The following is a 19,164-nucleotide window of genomic DNA, read 5'->3' on the forward strand; positions in this document are numbered from 1 at the left end:
ATATTCTATTATATTTTTATTGTTCGCTTATGTTTAGTATTGCTCATCCAAAAACTAAACAATTTTTAAAAGTATTTGGGTTGGATGATCTGGAAATCCGTCTAAAGTTATTGAATTAATATAATTTTGGAATATTTCATGGATTTATTATATTGATGAAATAACAATTGAAAACAATAAAATTACAATAGCTTTGTTTGTTAAATAAATAAAAATGTTATACCGGTTCTCAAGTATATATTTTCATATTGCAGGTCTAGTTGCAGGTCTAGAAATGTTTTGCAATGAAAAAATGATTTCAAAAAAATGAAAGGGAACAAAAACTTTTGCTTATAATTTTACTCGGAGAATGGCTGGATTCATTTGAGCGTGTACAGTTTTGTTTATAATTAGAAGAGATGAAAATAATGAAACTGTATGGTGCAGAAAGTGTTTTTCATTGCAGTTTATGCTGCTGGGAAAGCGGTAGATCACTATGGCTTCTGTACCGTGGTGAGTATCTAAAGTGTTGAAGCGCGTTAGAGCATCATTACTGGGCGCGAGTATTTTGTCCACTCTCACTGTACTGTCATTTTAGATTAGTCACTCTTTTTCGTATCGGTCACTATTTTCGGTATTTTCGGTTATCATTTCGGTGGCTGCATTCCGTATCGGTGACGTTCGACGTTTGATAGTTCATCAAATTGTAGCGCTGTTATTTGGTCACCTGTCAGCTGCGCTACTGTTTTAGCAGCGCGTTTAGTAGCGACCGGTAAAGTGTCAAATAATGATACTGCGCTGACAAACGGTTTATACTCACCACCGGTAATCGTAATCTTATACTACAAAAGTTCAATGTACATAATGAACGCAGTGGTTCATCCCGAACAAAAAATAAATGAAAATTTTATCATCATAATACCTGATGACATGCCTGGTAACATGTATCCTTGTTCCTTTACAGAAATGAAGCTTATGATAAATAAAATACTGCTGCTTGCTGGTCACTGATTGAAGATCGTTCAGTGGCTACCATTGGCCAATCTCACAAACGGGATATAATAAGAACTGATGCAGGTAATTTTTTCTTTTCTTCTCGACGTATTTTTTCTAATAAAACTGACATTATTTTATAATTTACATTTTCCACAGGTTTATATCTATATGTATTGTCTATCCGGAACAAAGTTAGTAAGCTTTTTATACCGATGTTGGATTTTTCTCCAGATACAGGCAACTTACTCAACATTGGAAGTAGTGCGCTGGATTCGTCTAAAGATGTACTAAACAACCGGAGGAAAATAAAATAATTTGTAAAACAATTAATTCTATTGTATTTTTATTGTAATATTGGAGCATAATGTATTCTAAATCCTGTTGTATTTCTATTGTAAAACAATAGAAACAGTAATTGAAAACATTTAAAACACAATGTTTTCTATTGTTTTGTCGCTCGAAATCATCCCATTGAAGAACCGTAAAATCAATTGTTTTGCTCCGAATTTTGTATGGAAAATTTTCGATTTTTTTATTGTAAAGATACATAACAACCCCCCTTTTTAATTGTAAAAGTCCCATTTACCATTCATTTTATCGTGGAAAACCATTATTTGTCATGTGATCTTATTGTCAAAATTCCATTATATTCAATGGTAAAAATTATGTTTTAAATGGTGTTGTAACAATAAAATTTATGATATTTTAATGATATTTTTTATCCGGGAAGTGGTCACCTGAAATTGTGCTTTCCGAAGATAGCAACAAACTAGGACCAGGAGTAGCAGCAACGCGGAGCAGACAGCTTACCAAAATGGGCTTTGTCCCAAATTACGTTCCTTATTCTCCTTCAACTTTTCCTCAAAATAACAGGTCACAGGAACAGGTGGATGAAAACTACATCAATGAATTGGTAAACTATGTCAAATCGGTCACAGCTGTGTGAGCGGCCTGGTCTTCCGATAGAAGTATCCTAAGCTACCAATAATTCGCTAATCCAATAGTATGAGGTGGCCGATTACTCCGGAGACAAAACCAACATCGACGACCAATAGGATACGATGATGAGTGTATCGGTAGGTGATTCTCAACAGAACACCAATCCTGTGGTTGAATTTGAAACAAAGAAGATCCGTTTTCCCAATAAAAGACAATTATAATTACTCATTCGAAGAAATTAACTTTTTCACATACATATACGGTTCTAAAAACTACTAATAACTACATTTCAATTTCTATATTATTATTCCAATATTTTTTTATTATTGTACTGATCTCTACACTTCGCTCTTTCTTCTTCCTTCTTCCCTCTTTTTTCTTCCTTCTTCCCTTTTTTTCTTTTTTCTTCTTTTTCTCATCTTCTTGCTTCCTTCTTTCTTTTTCCATCTTCCTCTTCTTTATTCCTTCTACTTTCTTCTTTCTCCTTCTGCTATCTTAATTCTTTCTTCTTCCTTGTCTTTCTTGTTTCGTCATACTCCATTTGTTTTTTCTTCCTTCTCTCTTCCGCCTTCCTTCCTTCATTCTCCATTCTTCTTATTTTTTCCTTCTTCAAGAAGGAAGGAAGCTTCTTTCTTCTCTCTTCTTCCTTTTTCCATCTTCCTCCATACTCCTTCCTTCTTCCTTCTTTATTTTCCTTTTTGTTTATTACTTTTTCTTCTTACTGCAACCTTTTTTTTCTTCCTGATCCCCATTTCCTTTATTCTTATTTCTTCTTCTTTCTTCCTCCTTCCTTCATCTTTCTTTTATCATTCTTCCTTCATCTTTCTTTTTTCTTAAATCTTTTATTCATTTTCCCTCAAGAAAATTATATTGAGCTTTATATTTGAATGTCTTCACTTCATTTTTTCTCTTTCTTTCTACTTGTTACCTTTTTCCTTCTTCCTACATTCTTCTTCCTTCTTACTTTTTCCTCACTTCGCACTACTCACTTCTCATTCTCCATTTCCCATTCGACCTAGTGACCCCGCATCCACCCAGTTATTTACTGCGAGGTTTGTAAGCCGAAGTGCCTTTCTTGATTTTGTATATGTATCATGAGGGTAAATCCCCAAACGCAATGGAACGAAACAGCGACAATAACGGTAGGATTAAGCAGTTAACCCACCGTCGCCGTTCCGTTCCATTGCGTTCAGGACCACAATGAAGGGAAGTCGAGAAAATTACCAACCTGAAAATTTATTAGACCGGACCGCGATATCTAACATCGAAAAATGGCCTCCTTTAGCAGCAAAGCTAAAACGCTCGTAAACTGTGTTTTTATTATTGTGCGCAGAACTTCGGACATATGTAATGTAATATTGCGTGCAGAATATAGAACATTTCAAAATACACTCACGGAGCAGTAGCGAAATAAGTTGTGGACATCGAATGACCATATACCGATGATCGTTCAACATTATCGGATTTGTTCTAACTCTCTGTTTCAGATTTGCGACATTGAATGGTCCCACATGCTGATGAGAATCGCCAAGTAGATCGCCAGAGGCCGCTTCGATGATTATGGTCAAGGGTTCGGGATACGAAATGGTGAGGGCAACCTAAGATTCAGTCAAGGATTCAGTATTACGAGAGCATCGGACGGAAGATTGCTGAACAGTAATTGAAGATTTGGAGTTTTGTAGACTTTATGTTCGGAATAGGGTTTTAATTTGTGCATGGCTTTCGTACAAGTTTGTTTCTTGAAGGTGATTTGCTCCTTGTGGTTGTAGAACGTGGCACAAACTATGACGATACACTTGAACAGTTCGGCCAGGCTGCGGGGCTTGTAGGGCAATTGAAGGAAGGGTGTATCTGATTCGGCAAAAGTTTGGAAACGATGACGAGCTAAGACCTTGGTAGGACTTGCAGTAACGGGTATGGTGGTAAGCTTTTTGATTGGGCTTATTAAACAGCTAAGACGTATTGGTGTAAACTGCTTCTGCAGAGACAACTGTTATATGCCTTATTTGGAGTGCGATGGAGATTTTTGGTAGGCTTCTCAAGGCAGTCCAATTTGCCGAAACGATTCTGCTTATTAAGCGATGTCCTCGTATCGACTAGCCATACTCTGCTTACTACGGCCTTCGCCTAGGTCAGTTTACTAACGTCGACACCTGCCTTGGCCGCCGCCACATGCCTCGATCAACATCGCTGGAAAGCCTCGCATGCCTCGCTCAAAATTATTTTTAGCTGAAAACTCCGTGCTTGATGGAGAAGTTGCTTGTTCCGCATCATCAATCTCACCGTGGCTGTAGGTTCCTTGCGGTTTTCCTTTGAATTGCATCCAGAACGCTCGATTTCAATTTGGCTTCGCACTTGAATTGGTTGCTTCATCAGATTGGAGCTTAACTCCTCCAGAGTGGATTACTGGAACACGGTATCGCTGCGAAAAAAGTAAAATGTAAGAAACTTCCAAAATCGATAGGTACGAAGGTAGATTTTGTAATTCATTAGTGTTAGCGAGGGTAGATTCTTAAAATCGCGAATACAAGCCCTAACATATTATAATTTTGGCTCAAACTTGATAAGAAAACCCCTGATTAATCCACCTAGCGGTAATGATACCTTTCTCTATTAAATAGATTGGCTTCATCTTAATGTAATAGGGGCAGCAGGGACTATGTCCAAGGGCTTGACGATCCCTCCCCAGGCCATCTGCGAGTTGTGGCGCCTGCCTAGGATGTGGTGGGGTTTGACAGTGGGCCCTGTTAAACCTCTATAAAAAGCTGCATGTATCCGCAAGTAGGCTCCGCCAAAGCGACCGTGTGCCGCTCAAAGCGCACAAGCCCAAGTCCTGGTGTTAGGTGGGACGCTAAACAGCCCTGACACGACGGCCCTCCGGCGAGACAGGAGGTTTGCGCAGGCCCAATAAGCCGCCTGGAAAACCAATAATTACGAACAATATAAGAGATAATGCGACTCGATATAATCGGCAAAGACCTGGGCGACGAATAAAGGATCACGATTGGAAGCTTGGAACATGGAACTGCAAGTCGCTAGGTTTCGCAGGTTGCGACAGGATGATCTACGATGAATTACATCCCCGCAACTTCGACGTCGTGGCGCTGCAGGAGATTTGCTGGACAGGACAGAAAGTGTGGAAAAGCGGGCATCGGGCGGCTACCTTCTACCAAAGCTGTGGCACCACCAACGAGCTGGGAACCGGCTTCATAGTGCTGGGAAAGATGCGCCAACGCGTGATTGGGTGGCAGCCAATCAACGCAAGGATGTGCAAGCTGAGGATTAAAGGCCGTTTCTTCAACTATAGCATCATCAACGTGCACTGCCCACACGAAGGGAGACCCGACGACGAGAAAGAATCGTTCTACGCACAGCTGGAGCAGACATACGATGGATGCCCACTGCGGGACGTCAAAATCGTCATCGGTGACATGAACGCGCAGGTAGGAAGGGAGAAATGTATAGACCGGTCATCGGACCGGATAGTCTGCACACCGTATCGAATGACAACGGCCAACGATGCATAAACTTCGCAGCCTCCCGCGGAATGGTAGTCCGAAGCACCTTCTTTCCCCGCAAAAATATCCACAAGGCCACATGGAGATCACCTAACCAAGAAACGGAAAACCAAATCGACCACGTTCTAATCGACGGTAAATTCTTCTCCGACATCACGAACGTCCGCACTTACTGCAGTGCTAATATTGAATCCGACCACTACCTCGTTGCAGGTTGCCTGCGCTCAAAACTCTCGACGGTGTACAACACGCGTCGAAGTCGGACGCCGCGGCTTAATATTGGGCGGCTACAAGACGGTAGGCTAGCCCAAGAATACGCGCAGCAGCTGGAAGTGGCACTCCCAACGGAAGAGCAGCTAGACGCAGTGTCTCTTGAAGATGGCTGGAGAGATATTCGATCCGCCATTGGTAGCATCGCAACCGCTGCACTTGGCACGGTGCCCCGGATCCGAAAAACGACTGGTATGACGGTATGAATGTGAGCAGTTAGTGGAAGAGAAGAATGCAACATGGGCGAGATTGCTGCAACACCGCACGAGGGCGAATGAGGCACGATATAAACGGGCGCGGAACAGACAAAACTCGATTTTCTGGAGGAAAAAGCGTAAGCAGGAAGATCGAGACCGTGAAGAGACGGAGCAACTGTACCGCACTAATAACACACGAAAGTTCTATGAGAAGTTGAACCGTTCACGTAAGGGCCACGTGCCACAGCCTGATATGTGCAAGGACATAAACGGGAACCTTCTTACGAACGAGCGTGAGGTGATCCAAAGGTGGCAGCAGCACTACGAAGAGCACCTGAATGGCGATGTGGCAGACGAAGATGGCGGTATGGTGATGGACCTGGGGAACGCGCGCAGGACATAATTCTACCGGCCCCGGATCTCCAGGAAATCCAGGAGGAGATTGGCCGGCTGAAGAACAACAAAGCCCCTGGGGTTGACCAACTACCAGGAGAGCTATTTAAACACGGTGGTGAGGCACTGGCTAGAGCGCTGCACTGGGTCATTACCAAGATTTGGGAGGAGGAAGTTTTGCCGCAGGAGTGGATGGAAGGTGTCGTGTGTCCCATCTACAAAAGGGCGATAAGCTGGATTGTAGCAACTACCGCGCAATCACATTGCTGAACGCCGCCTACAAGGTACTCTCCCAAATTTTATGCCGTCGACTAGCACCAATTGCAAGGGAGTTCGTGGGGCAGTACCAGGCGGGTTTTATGGGCGAACGCTCCACCACGGACCAGGTGTTCGCCATTCGCCAAGTACTGCAGAAGTGCCGCGAATACAACGTGCCCACACATCATCTATTCATCGACTTCAAAGCCGCATATGATACAATCGATCGGGACCAGCTATGGCAGCTAATGCACGAAAACGGATTTCCGGATAAACTGACACGGTTGATCAAAGCGACGATGGATCGGGTGATGTGCGTAGTTCGAGTTTCAGGGGCATTCTCGAGCCCTTCGAAACCCGCAGAGGGTTACGGCAAGGTGATGGTCTTTCGTGTCTGCTATTCAACATCGCTTTGGAGGGTAATACGAAGAGCAGGGATTAACACGAGTGGCACAATTTTCAATAAGTCCGTCCAGCTATTTGGCTTCGCCGACGACATAGATATTATGGCACGTAACTTTGAGAAGATGGAGGAAGCCTACATCAGACTGAAGAGGGAAGCCAAGCGGATCGGACTAGTCATCAACACGTCGAAGACGAAGTACATGATAGGAAGAGGTTCAAGAGAAGACAATGTGAGCCACCCACCGCGAGTTGGCATCGGTGGTGATGAAATCGAGGTGGTAGAAGAATTTGTGTACTTGGGCTCACTGGTGACTGCCGAAAATGATACCAGCAGAGAAATTCGGAGGCGTATAGTGGCTGGAAATCGTGCATACTTTGGACTCCGCAAGACGCTTCGATCGAATAGAGTTCGCCGCCGTACCAAACTGACCATCTACAAAACGCTCATTAGACCGGTAGTCCTCTACGGACACGAGACCTGGACGATGCTCGTGGAGGACCAACGCGCACTCGGCGTCTTCGAAAGGAAAGTGCTGCGTACCATCTATGGTGGGGTGCAGATGGCGGACGGTACATGGAGGAGGCGAATGAACCACGAGTTGCATCAGCTGTTGGGAGAACCATCCATCGTTCACACCGCGAAAATCGGACGACTGCGGTGGGCCGGGCACGTAGCCAGAATGTCGGACAATAACCCGGTGAAAATGGTTCTCGACAACGATCCGACGGGCACAAGAAGGCGAGGTGCGCAGCGGGCAAGGTGGATCGATCAGGTGGAAGATGACTTGCGGACCCTCCGTAGACTGCGTGGCTGGCGACGTGTTGCCATGGACCGAGCCGAATGGAGAAGACTCTTACATACCGCACAGGCCACGTCGGCCTTAGTCTGAAATAATAATAATAATCATCTTAATGTGATACTTATAAAAAATAATTGTCTACCCTACGGCTTTTGCAAACGCTTATAGCGAATCAACCAACCAGCATTATATGCATCAGTACAGTACACAATTTTCTTCATATAATGCAATGACCGATCTTGATTACTTTCAATAGTTAATGGTTTTTGGCTGCAACTTGTTGCGAGAAAACCGGATAAGAATTATTGTTTGGAAAGATGGCAAATGTTTTTCGGTTTTCGTATGCACACACGTTTAAATAGACATTTGTTCGGCGATTGGTTTATAACATCATGGGTCTCCGAGCCTTTTATAAAAAGTTTGATTTTGGAGTGGTAAGAGAAAAGCAAAAAAAGCAAAAACAACAACCGAGGATCCTTGATCCAAATAACAAGATTAAGACTCACCTTCTCTGGTAGCTCCGGTAACTTCCCATCACCGCAGATGTTCGTCCCGGTGAATGTTTAGTTTCACCTTATTCACAATTCGGTGGCCAGCTCTGCATTTCCGATGCATTTCAAGCTCAAATCGGCGAGCCTTGCCGTATCCGTCGTATCCACCGTATCGCAGTTTTCACTTTGTACAGAAAACGTAAATAAAACGTACAGGTGAGGGAACTGTCAAAACTCACAGCAAACACTTTCAAATAAATTTACCATAATGTGAGTAAAATACACTAGCGCCTCTGGCGGTGCTGGTCTCGTCAGCTCATTATGGGTTGCATGAATTTTAAATCGGTTCTTCGGGACTCCGAGGTCCCGGTTATTAGTTCCTGGCTGAAGGTCTTAAACGACTAAAACCAAACCGTGTAAAAAAAACCTGGGTGTAGTATAAATTGATCTCCTCATGGTATTTTAGTGCAAAATATTGCTATTGTCGTCTGATCTTCGATCTCCTATATGAATCATGTCCATATCTTAATTTGCTATCTAATCAACATTTGATGTTATTGAGCTGTTTTCTTCTACTCGGGATTTCATGTGAAACAAAAGAATAATTCCTCGTGAAAGGTAGAAAGAGTTTGCTTTTTTAGTTAAGAATATTATAAATTAAAATAAACTTCAAAAAACTTACATGGAAATTCTGAAGAGAGAATTTCCTGTTGTCAAGAATCAGAAACCAAGGAGAAATACAGAAAAATTGTCAGTGAAATTTCATTAAATTTTTCGAAACTTTATTTTGATTTTTTCGAGCGTAAAATAGTGAGGTCAGTTTCATGCCGGAAACGCCGCTGCTCCCGGTTAAAGCTACGACGAACGCCGCCGCCGATGATTGTTGGACTGGCACTCTCTAGAATAAGATTGGAATAAGTGATAGAAAAAAAAGTAATTTCTAATAATTGTAAAGGGGTAATACGGTAGTATGATAGTAATTGAATAACTACAACAAATATGTTCTAAATATTTCCATTTTTGAAATATCATATGATTTTCCGATATATCGATATTTTCATTCCAATATATCGGTGATATCGATACTTTGATTCGATTATCGTATAGAATCAAATATCGATATTTTGAAGTATCGGAACGTCCCTATGTTAAACTACGTTAGATATTTGAGTTTCTCAATAATACCTATTTGCCTTAATCGCACAGTATTCTACGGATTGGATTATACGAGTTCTACGCACAATTGTATATAACTTATAGGATTAAGAAATACTTTTTAGATATGCCACTTGTTGTGTTCAGCTCAAGCATCTACTCTTTTGTCTGTTATCAACATCTATTTGGTGATTGACATTCACTCAAGACGAATTTCGCGCCAACTATTCTATGGGGCTGGCAGCACCATCTCAGAATCGAATGAAACTTGGTAGGCATAAAGATATGGTATTTTTAAGCCACTCTGCATACTTTGTTTTTCAAAAATTGTCAAGAGTAACATTTGATAAGGGCCTAATTTTTTTCCATTGATTTGTAGAAAATCGATGTAACTCTAAAATGACAAGACCTGCAAAATAGTGTTGTATGGCGGACTGTCGTGAAATTCCCTGAAGATTTTTGGAAAAATATCCAAAAAATAAAAAACCGATTTCTACACTGAAAAAAATTAGTTTTAAAAATAAAAAAATTCTAACAAAAACTTTTTCTATGTCCATATTGAGTGAAAATTTATCAGCGTGTTTTATGCCTACAGCGCCAAATATAGGTTCAGCAGCCTATCATAAACCAACGACATATTTTGGACGTATAAAAATTTGTTTAGGGAGCAATTTAGCATAATCTAACATCTTTGTGGACCAACATTTGAAAAGGGTTTATATTTTCTTTGACTTTTTGTATCGAAGTAACTTAAAAACAATTCAGGGTGGCCACTAAAATTCGATTTTCAAATTCCCGGTTTTTTCCCGCTTTTCCCGATAAATTTTGTCAAATTTTCCCGGTTTTATTTAATTTGAAAAAAAAAATAGGAAAAGAGTTTTTGGACCTTAACTAGGTGTTCTATTTTTTGACCATATCGGAGTTTAGTTTTATAATTTGTAATAATAGCAACTGATAATTTATAACGAACTTTTGAAATAAATACATTCAATTACCAACAACGTGTTATGCGAAATGCATCAAATCAGAGAGACATTGAAATTGTGCGCCTCGTGACCATGAAGTGGACATTTAATCAATATGATAATACCACATTAGCACCTGATGAAAATGGTTTGAATCTTTTGTTAGTAGCAAAACCGTCGTATTTTTTTGTTGGCTACGAAACTTTCGTAAGCTTTTGACAGATCCAATTGACATTGCATGCCAGTCAATTAAGGTTCTTTCTTCTTAGAGCATAATGTTCACAGAAAGCAGTGAAAATCTATCTCTATCTTCTTCTTCTTCTTCTTCTTCTTCTTCTTCTTCTTCTTCTTCTTCTTCTTCTTCTTCTATATACATAAAAATGAATTTCTGTCTGTCTGAACCTTATAGACTCGAAAACTACTGAACCGATCAGCGTGAAAATTTGTATGTAGGGGTTTCTGGGGCCGGGGAAGGTTCTTAAGATGGTTCGAGACCCCTCCCCGCTTTAGAAAGGGGGGGTCCCATACGAATGAAGCACCAATTTCTACATAACCCGAGATCTAATCAGAGATTAAATCAATTTTAGGCGAAACAAAGTTCGTCGGGTCTGCTAGTAGTATCATATAGTACAATCGTTTTTTTTTTAATTTTTGCTTAATTATAAAACAATTAATTTGAACACAGATTTAACCCGAAGACTTAAATCTTTGTTTCCGATCAAAATCATTATTTTGTTTTTTTGAATAAATGTAAGCACATTTTGGGCAATCAAAACAATCGATTCATAATTTATTCGGCTTTACATTTTAAGTTCTAGAATTTTGTTTTTTTCCAGTCTTCTATCCATTAAATTAAAATCTCGAATATATTATTAAGAAATTTGAACGTTCTTGGAATATTGAAATATTGCAATTTTCAAGGATTTGGAACTTATTCTTTATTTTCCGAGAAATAAGTAAAAAAATATCTTATAGAATATCTTTCACCATCATAACCTTATATTATATTAGGTTAGTTGTGGAAAAATACTAAACTTTAATACTTCAAAATTTAACAAAATATAACAAATCACGAAGAAATTTTTTTAATTATTTGTAGAATTTTTGAATATAATTCCAAACAACTCTTGAAGATGTATCAAAATATATATTATTCACCTTATTTATTTTTTGTTTCGAATTCTGTGCAATTGAAGATTGCTAAAATAATAATAGAAGTATTTTCCTCTTAAAACGAGCTTGGAGATTAGAAGAGTAACCTAAAGATGAATACTTTCATTTAGAAGAATGAAAATTTCGATATTCGATTCTAAGCTTGCCTCGTAACTACGTGATGAATTTCTAAAACATAAAAATTCACAATAATAAAGATTAAAAAATTGCCTCGTAACACAATATCCATGATATATGTCAGTAGAAATTGATATCAAAATGATCTAGTGACAACACAAACTGGATTTGGAATCTACTTAATTAGGTATCACACACCATGTACTGAAATTAAATTCAGTCAGAATGCAACTGAGTAATAAACATTGAAAAGTTTTTTTTTCTCCTTATATCAACATCATTGAAAAAAATTTTGAATGTTATTTGACGAATATTATTTTTTCCCGGTACATGTCCTGAATTCCCGGTTTTTCCCGCTTTTTTTCCCGGTGACTTCAATTTCCCGTCTTTTTCCCGCTTTTCCCGTTTTTCCCGGTTCGGTGGCCACCCTGCAATTGAGTTACCAAAAAAAAAAAAAAAATAATTGCTTTGAAAACGGGCAAATGTTGCCGAAACGAAATTGAAGTGATATTTAATTGTAATACAGGTCGGACTCCATTATCCGGAGTATCGATTTTATTTTCACTCCGGATAATCGTATAACCACAAAAAAAAAACAAATTTGTAATTAAATAACAAAAAACATACACAGAAAAAATAAAGAACCTAAAAAAAAAGTTTAAAGAACTCAACTTTGAGTACGAAGTTCACTCCCTCTCATGAATGTTATTATAAACAAAGAGAGCTGCATCGACCCAACGGGTGCTGTTCCGTGGAAGAAGCCAAATTTGGGTTGTTTTCACCATAGTCTCGGGTGGGTGAAAATAACATAAGTTTGAGTTGGTGAAACTTCATAGTGGGTGAAAATTCAACACGGGAGTAAAGGCAAAGTACTCACCGGATTTTTTCGCATTATACTTATTTTTGGCTTCTTCCACGCAAGGGCGGATTTGAGTGAAAGGAACCATAAAGTGAGTTGTTTCGCGGTTCCGTGTATGTTTTATTTTATTTGCAGTGGTGTAATCAGCATTTATTGGAGAAAAACATTGAATAATCCACCTAGCGGTATCGGTGACTTTCTGGTGTAATATGGAAAAATTGTATTTTTGCCAAAACTTTTGAGTCTATAGTCCGATTCAGTTTTGATGCATTGCAACTTGATTATTGAGAATAGGTGCCAATGAAATAGCTAGACTATTTAAATTTTTTATACAAAAAATAGTATGTTTGCCTTTATTTCTTTCGAGTCCATTGTCCGATAAATGTAATTATCAATACAAAACAATATGCTTCAATAGGAAACAGGATTTCCCACTAAATGCAACCAGTTGGAAGCAAATAAGGATAAGGATAAGTACCGCAAAATGGGTTAGATTTTGTGCACTCAAAAACACAGACATCACCTCAATTCGCCGATCATAGACGGTCGGTATGTAATACTATGGATCTCCGAGCCATCTAAAATAATGTTAAAAATGTTAAAAATTTAAAATTATCTGAATGTTAAAAATTTAAAGATAATTTGGGAGATTTCCTCTGAAAGCTAGAAGGGGACGCCGTGGTCACTACTAACAATTTGGTTTTGCTGAAGTTGTTAACTAAATCTAAACTCTGCTTACCTAAATGAACATCCATGAATTACATAAGTGTGACAATCAATACACAATTTTAAAATGATTGATATAAAAAGTTTGAAGGAGGGTTGGAGGAGAGGGTTGAAAATGGTCAATTTTTGCGTTACGAAATTAACGTGTAATTTCAATTCAAAACATGGCTTAGAAGCAGAATGGCACTTTTTTGCAACATCGCACGGAAAAGGCCCTTGCGAAGCTATTGGTGGCTCTCTCAAACGAATGGCAAAACGAGCAAGTCTTGCCAAAGATTATGGAAATACTATTAAGACTCTCGGGAGTTGTACGAATGGGCAGTTACACAATCAGACAAAAATATCTCTATAAATTACATTTCTGTTATATCTCGAATGAGCAATACTCAACAATGGCAGAAGAGTTTGATGAACTATTCAAAAAAGCAAAAACTATAACTGGCACACAAAAGTTTCATTATTTCATACCAATCGCTCATAATAAAATCCTGGCTAAACAATGTTCCAACTCAGATGAAGACCCAAATGTCTTCAAATTGTTCGAGTAAATTTACAAATTAATGAGTATTTTTTTTTTGCTAAACCAATTTTAATCTTTACATTCATTGATTTATTTTCTCGGTGAACGAAACGCTCTTTTATGTTTCAGATTTTACAGTTCAGACAAATTTACAATAGTCCATCAAACATCACAATTTTGTAAATTTGTGTGTAACATTGATATAAGAAATCTAGGAAAATATAATGTTGGTCCACATTAATGTTATAGAAATTGCTTCCTAAACAAATTTTTAAACGTCCAAAATGTGTCGTTGGTTTATGATAGGCTGCTGGACCTATATTTGGCGCTGTAGGCATAAAACACGCTGATAAATTTTCACTCAATATGGACATGAAAAAAGTTTTTGTTAGAAAAACTTTTTTTCCTTAAATATGTCACAGGAACATTATTCCCAGAAAAGTTAGATAGTTGAAATAGCTATCTGCAGAAAAAAATTAATCGATTTCTGAGATGAGTTTTTTTTTGTAATATCGATTTTAATTTTTAAAACTAATTTTTTTCAGTGTAGAAATCGGTTTTTTATTTTTTGGATATTTTTCCAAAAAACTTCAGGGAATTTCACGACAGTCCGCCATAAAACACTTTTTTGTAGGTCTTGTCATTTAAGAGTTACATCGATTTTTTAAAAATTAATGAAAAAAAATTAGGCCCTTATCAAATGTTACTCTTGACAATTTTTGAAAAACTAAGTATGCTTAGAGTGGCTTAGAAATACCATATCTTTATGCCCACCAAGTTTCATTCGATTCTGAGATGGTGCTGCCAACCGCTGGTCGAGTTGGCGCGAAATTCGTCTCAATCGACGATGCAAGGGTGCGGTCGCACTAATTTATCAGCGTTGGCAGTAACGCAGAAGTTGGAGCTAGCTGGACATCTTGACGTGGCGGGATTAACACTTGTATTGAAAAAATCACATTAGAAAGGGCAAAAAACCACTTTGGTGGTCTAGATCGCATTTTTTCTTTCATTTTGCATGTGTTTCCATTAATTATTATGCATTGCCACCATGAAACATATTTTTTTTTATTTTGAAGTTTTTTTTCAAGGGGTTTTCAATAATTCCGAAATACAATGTCCGATCGAACTAATGTTAAATATCAAACAATGGGACGGTAAATCGGGTTATGCTAAGTTCCACATAGTGTATCTATAAATTTTGTACACATACACACACATACACGCACACACATACATGTACACACACATACATACACACGTACATGCATCACCTCGGGTTGTCAAGCTGAGCCGGTCTATGGGTCTCCGGGCCTTGTATCAAAAGTCCTTTTTTGGAGTAATCCTATAGCCTTTCGGTACAAGAAAGGCAAAAATACAAAAAATTTCTGATGACGTAATTTTGTCTACATTGTCTACCACATTATATCGTAATTGTAGAATAATTTCCAATCTTCTATAGAAATTATTAGGATAAAGTTATATTCGGCACATAAAAATTAATTCAGAAGGTTAACCACCTAGTTGTCTGTTTTTTAAACTTCTTTGTCGTGAATTATAACAATTATTACATTTGTGTGAAATGATGAGCCAGCAACAAATTTTATTGGTTACAGGTGTTGGCTACCCGCTTATATGTCGCCCAACAGTTGCACAATTGTCGAAAATAGGAGGTCCTTCGTAGCTTAGGTGGGAAAGCACCTATCTAGCGTACTGGTTTCGTGGGATCAAACCCCACCGAAGGGAGTAGTTACCCTCCAATATCATTTCCGAACTAAAACTATCACATGTTGTGCATCTGCATAATTCGAGTTTCAGACATGGTAACGAAAATAGGATGTTTTTAAATATGTCATACTCATATTAATGAGTATTAATGGTAGTAAATCACTAAGTATGTATCTCACTGTTATTTGACATTGCGTGCCTGGATTGTTATAATCGGTCTTCGAGATGAGTTTTTGAATGTCATTGTTTATCAAACAAATATAAAACTGAATCACTTTATAATTCAAAATCAAACCACGTGAAAGAAACATGCACTATATGTGATTCTTGTATCATTTTAAATAGCTCTCCCACACGGTAAAGTTTATTAACAAACAGATGAGTTCGCTTCGCACAAGATGGACCTCTCTAGTGAACTATTCTCAACGAAAACCCCATAGTCACCACTCGTGTAGGCCTCGACAAACCGCATAGCAACAAGCTTTCTTCCTTACTTAAAAATAATGGTACAATAATCACTAGCGGTACATGAAATGCAATTAATATACGCCATTTTCGATAATAATTAGTGGCGTCTAAACAATATTTGTAGTTTGTATTCTGAAATAAATAAACAATTACAACAAATAGAAAGATTGCATCAATTATCTAATATATTTGGTGCTAATACAACCGAATGCAATATTTTCATTCGGTATACAAACCTCATTTATTGCTTGTTTTTGTCTTTTTATCAGAAAAATCTTTGTACATTTTTCAAATGGAGAGAATTGATATAAATCTTGAAGATGCAAACAATAGCCATTGCTTGATTAATTCAATATTATATCAAAATCGATATCACTCTCCTATCGAAAGTCAATGGTCACCAAACTCATCAGCGTGTTAACAAACATTACCGTGCAGAGTCGAAAGATTCAAACCATACTCGCGCTCTCGCACATGCTTGTAAATCGATCAAAGCATGCGCACGAGCATTTCCCCACGCGGTTGAGATATTCGCGCGCTCATCTAATCCAATTTTTCATTCACTTTATATGTAGTAGCACGCGACTCTGTTAACCAACGAATACGCGAAGTCTTCAGCTTAGGTTCAGTTTCGGTACTAATGTCGAGGCGCACGGACGCGATTGTATGAACGGTCCGGAGTTAAATATACCCGTGCATACGCAGTTTTCGGCAGTCTGTGATTAGTGATAGGCCGCCTTTTTTGAACACCCATCTTAGTGTGAGTCCTTATCGTCTAGACACTTTTGAATTTGTTGTTCGATTCCCGACCTAAATTGAAACGTCGAAACGTGATCAGAACGTGGTCTGATACGTCTACGAACGATGAATAATATCACGCAAATGCCCGACACGTTTACGTCTGTCAATGATTTGCAGGAAATGAGAATGTTTTTTAGGCAGAAGATTGAACATCCTGAGAATATGGTTGAAAATTTCTATGAATATTACAATGTGTACATGAAGAAATACAGCAGTGCAAATTTAATAATAAAGCTCATTTAGTGGAATATTTTTACAAGTCTCGAAGTGGAAATTTTACTAAGTATTCTTTTAACTTTCACCACTTTATTTGTAGCTTGGCAGATACGCGTAATTCGTTATCAAAGTGAATATATATTTGTTTTTTTTTTTATGAGAGCGTTTATTTTTAATGAAAATGGTATTTTTTATGGAAAAATGATTACTTTATCGAGGTGTATCTAAATTATGGTCGCCCTTTTCTTTGCCGTTGCAGACAGATAATTTAGACAAAATTTTGTTCACCCGTGAATGAAAGTGCTTCACAATCCAATTTCGCGGTTAAGCCGTTTGCAAAAGAGAATGTATTGTTATATAAATCGACCAAACGGTGTGTTGGGAGATCCCTGATCTCGACGGCGACACAGTTCCATAGCGATAGAAATTGTCGAACAAATTAGGGTAAAATTAGGCCAGAAGTCAACGCACTGTTGAAAATGTGAAATGTACCGGTATTAACCTGAGAACACCAGATACAAAGTCAATACCGTATACCATGCAAAATAGAACGTGAAAGTAAATTGTCGAACGATAAGTACCTATATTTAAATGGTGGCTTTGTCACAGTGCCAAGAGGCATGAGATGCGGAATTAAAATAAGCGTTGGCTTTTAGTGGTTCGGCAAAGTTTATCCTTTTTTGTTGCATTTTTTTTATTATTCTTATTACTTTTTTTACCTATATAAGATGGTACGCTGTGGATCATCGTCAGTCACTACAGACCCCATTCGATTTAGTCTACACGAACATTTATGTTGTCAAAATCGAATGGTTTTTGTTTTCTCATGATTTCTTCACTGTAAAGATTTTTTATGTAGATTTTGAAATCTAAGCGTTTTTCCTTGAATTTGTTTTTACGCGATTTTTCAACGAAATTCTTTTTACATCGATTTTAAGGTCTAACCAGTTTTTTTTACGCGATTATAAGCAATTAAAAAAAATGTGGGTTATGTACAGACGTTAAACTTATTTATATATGTACATACGAAATTTAACGACAGATATTAGTGTTTAGCACAAACTATGATCGGAAAAAGAATTAAAATATCCAGAGTTTAATACACGCTAATGAGTCCACCAACCGAGACAATTGTTTGCACCACATTGTATGCTGGTGTGTACCGGCGTTTCATGATACGGATAATAAGATACCACCGATAGCGAATTTTGTTTACTGCCGGTTCAATTAGCGATTGAAAAATGCCGCTCGGTAGTTATAAGCAGTGCAACCTTCGTTACTAACCAGCCTCGCTTCAAAACCATGTTGTTGAGTTTCCCACTTTCAAGACCAAAGCTGTGAAAACATTTTGCACATTTCCTAGCTTACTCGCCATGTTTTCAGGGTGAAGTTTGAAGCAGCCATAAAGGCGTTTGCTTATTGGATTGAGTAGAAATGCAATTGATATACGCCATATCCTTTGAATCTTTTCTCTTCTCTTTGTTCGCATTGCATCCCACTACTGAGACATTGCTGCCTCACAGCTTAGTGTTCATTACGCACTTCCACAGTTATTAACTGCGAGGTTTCAAGGCCAATTACCATTTTTGCATTCGTGTATCATAAGGCCAATACGATGATACTTTATGCCCGGGGAAGTCGAGACAATTTTCAAATCGAAAATAGCTTAGACTGGCACAGGGAATCGAACACAGCCATCCTCAGCATAGTTTTGCTTTGCAGCCGCGCGTCTTACCGCTAGTCTGAGGAGGGCCCCAAAGGGTCCTTTAAATGACGTTTAGTAATTAGTTTACGGTAAGTTCTCAATTAACAATACAAATATTGTATGTACACAGATAAAAATATGTTGTGATTTTAAATGTATTTTCATGCACATATTTGAAACATGAAAATAAACGGAACTTACTGTTCTATTAAATCGAAATAAATTTAAACCGTGATTGCTAGTAAAAATCAATCAAATTTAATTGAACATCGAGTATTCGTTTGTTGGGATTAGCTGCAATTTTACACGTCGTGTAATTTTCAAAATTATTTGCGGTGCAGTTTCAATTTTTCCAAAACCATATATGTAATTCGAAATTAAAAAGTGAAAACTACAAAACTAATAAAGCAGTTGTGAAAATATGGATGATTTTTCTTAACATATCGTGAAATTCGACATACCTATGTTTTGATATGTAATATGATCAT

General features: G+C 38.1%; 1 protein-coding gene and 1 long non-coding RNA gene across 3 annotated transcripts in view; one reads left to right on the top strand and one right to left on the bottom strand.

Moving 5' to 3' along the window:
• Window positions 1-2,396: 2,396 nt before the first annotated feature.
• LOC134218103 (uncharacterized) lies at window positions 2,397-8,450 on the bottom strand. Its single transcript, XR_009981255.1, has 2 exons — window positions 8,262-8,450; window positions 2,397-4,336 (listed from the first exon to the last, which is right to left on the bottom strand). It is a non-coding gene; the product is annotated as an uncharacterized LOC134218103 (long non-coding RNA).
• An 8,106-nt stretch (window positions 8,451-16,556) lies between these two features.
• LOC134213678 (UDP-glycosyltransferase UGT5-like) overlaps window positions 16,557-19,164 on the top strand; it is a 47,701-nt gene continuing 45,093 nt past the window's right edge. The window contains exons 1-2 of one of the 2 annotated variants that reach the window (XM_062692947.1): window positions 16,559-16,714; window positions 18,694-18,765. The gene's annotated coding sequence lies outside the window, so the exon portion shown is untranslated. Of the gene's footprint in view, window positions 16,715-18,693; window positions 18,766-19,164 lie in introns of both variants that reach the window. The other variant, XM_062692946.1, reaches the window with a different exon arrangement.

Source organism: Armigeres subalbatus, chromosome 2 (assembly GCF_024139115.2).
Source record: "Armigeres subalbatus isolate Guangzhou_Male chromosome 2, GZ_Asu_2, whole genome shotgun sequence".
NCBI lineage: Eukaryota > Metazoa > Arthropoda > Insecta > Diptera > Culicidae > Armigeres > Armigeres subalbatus.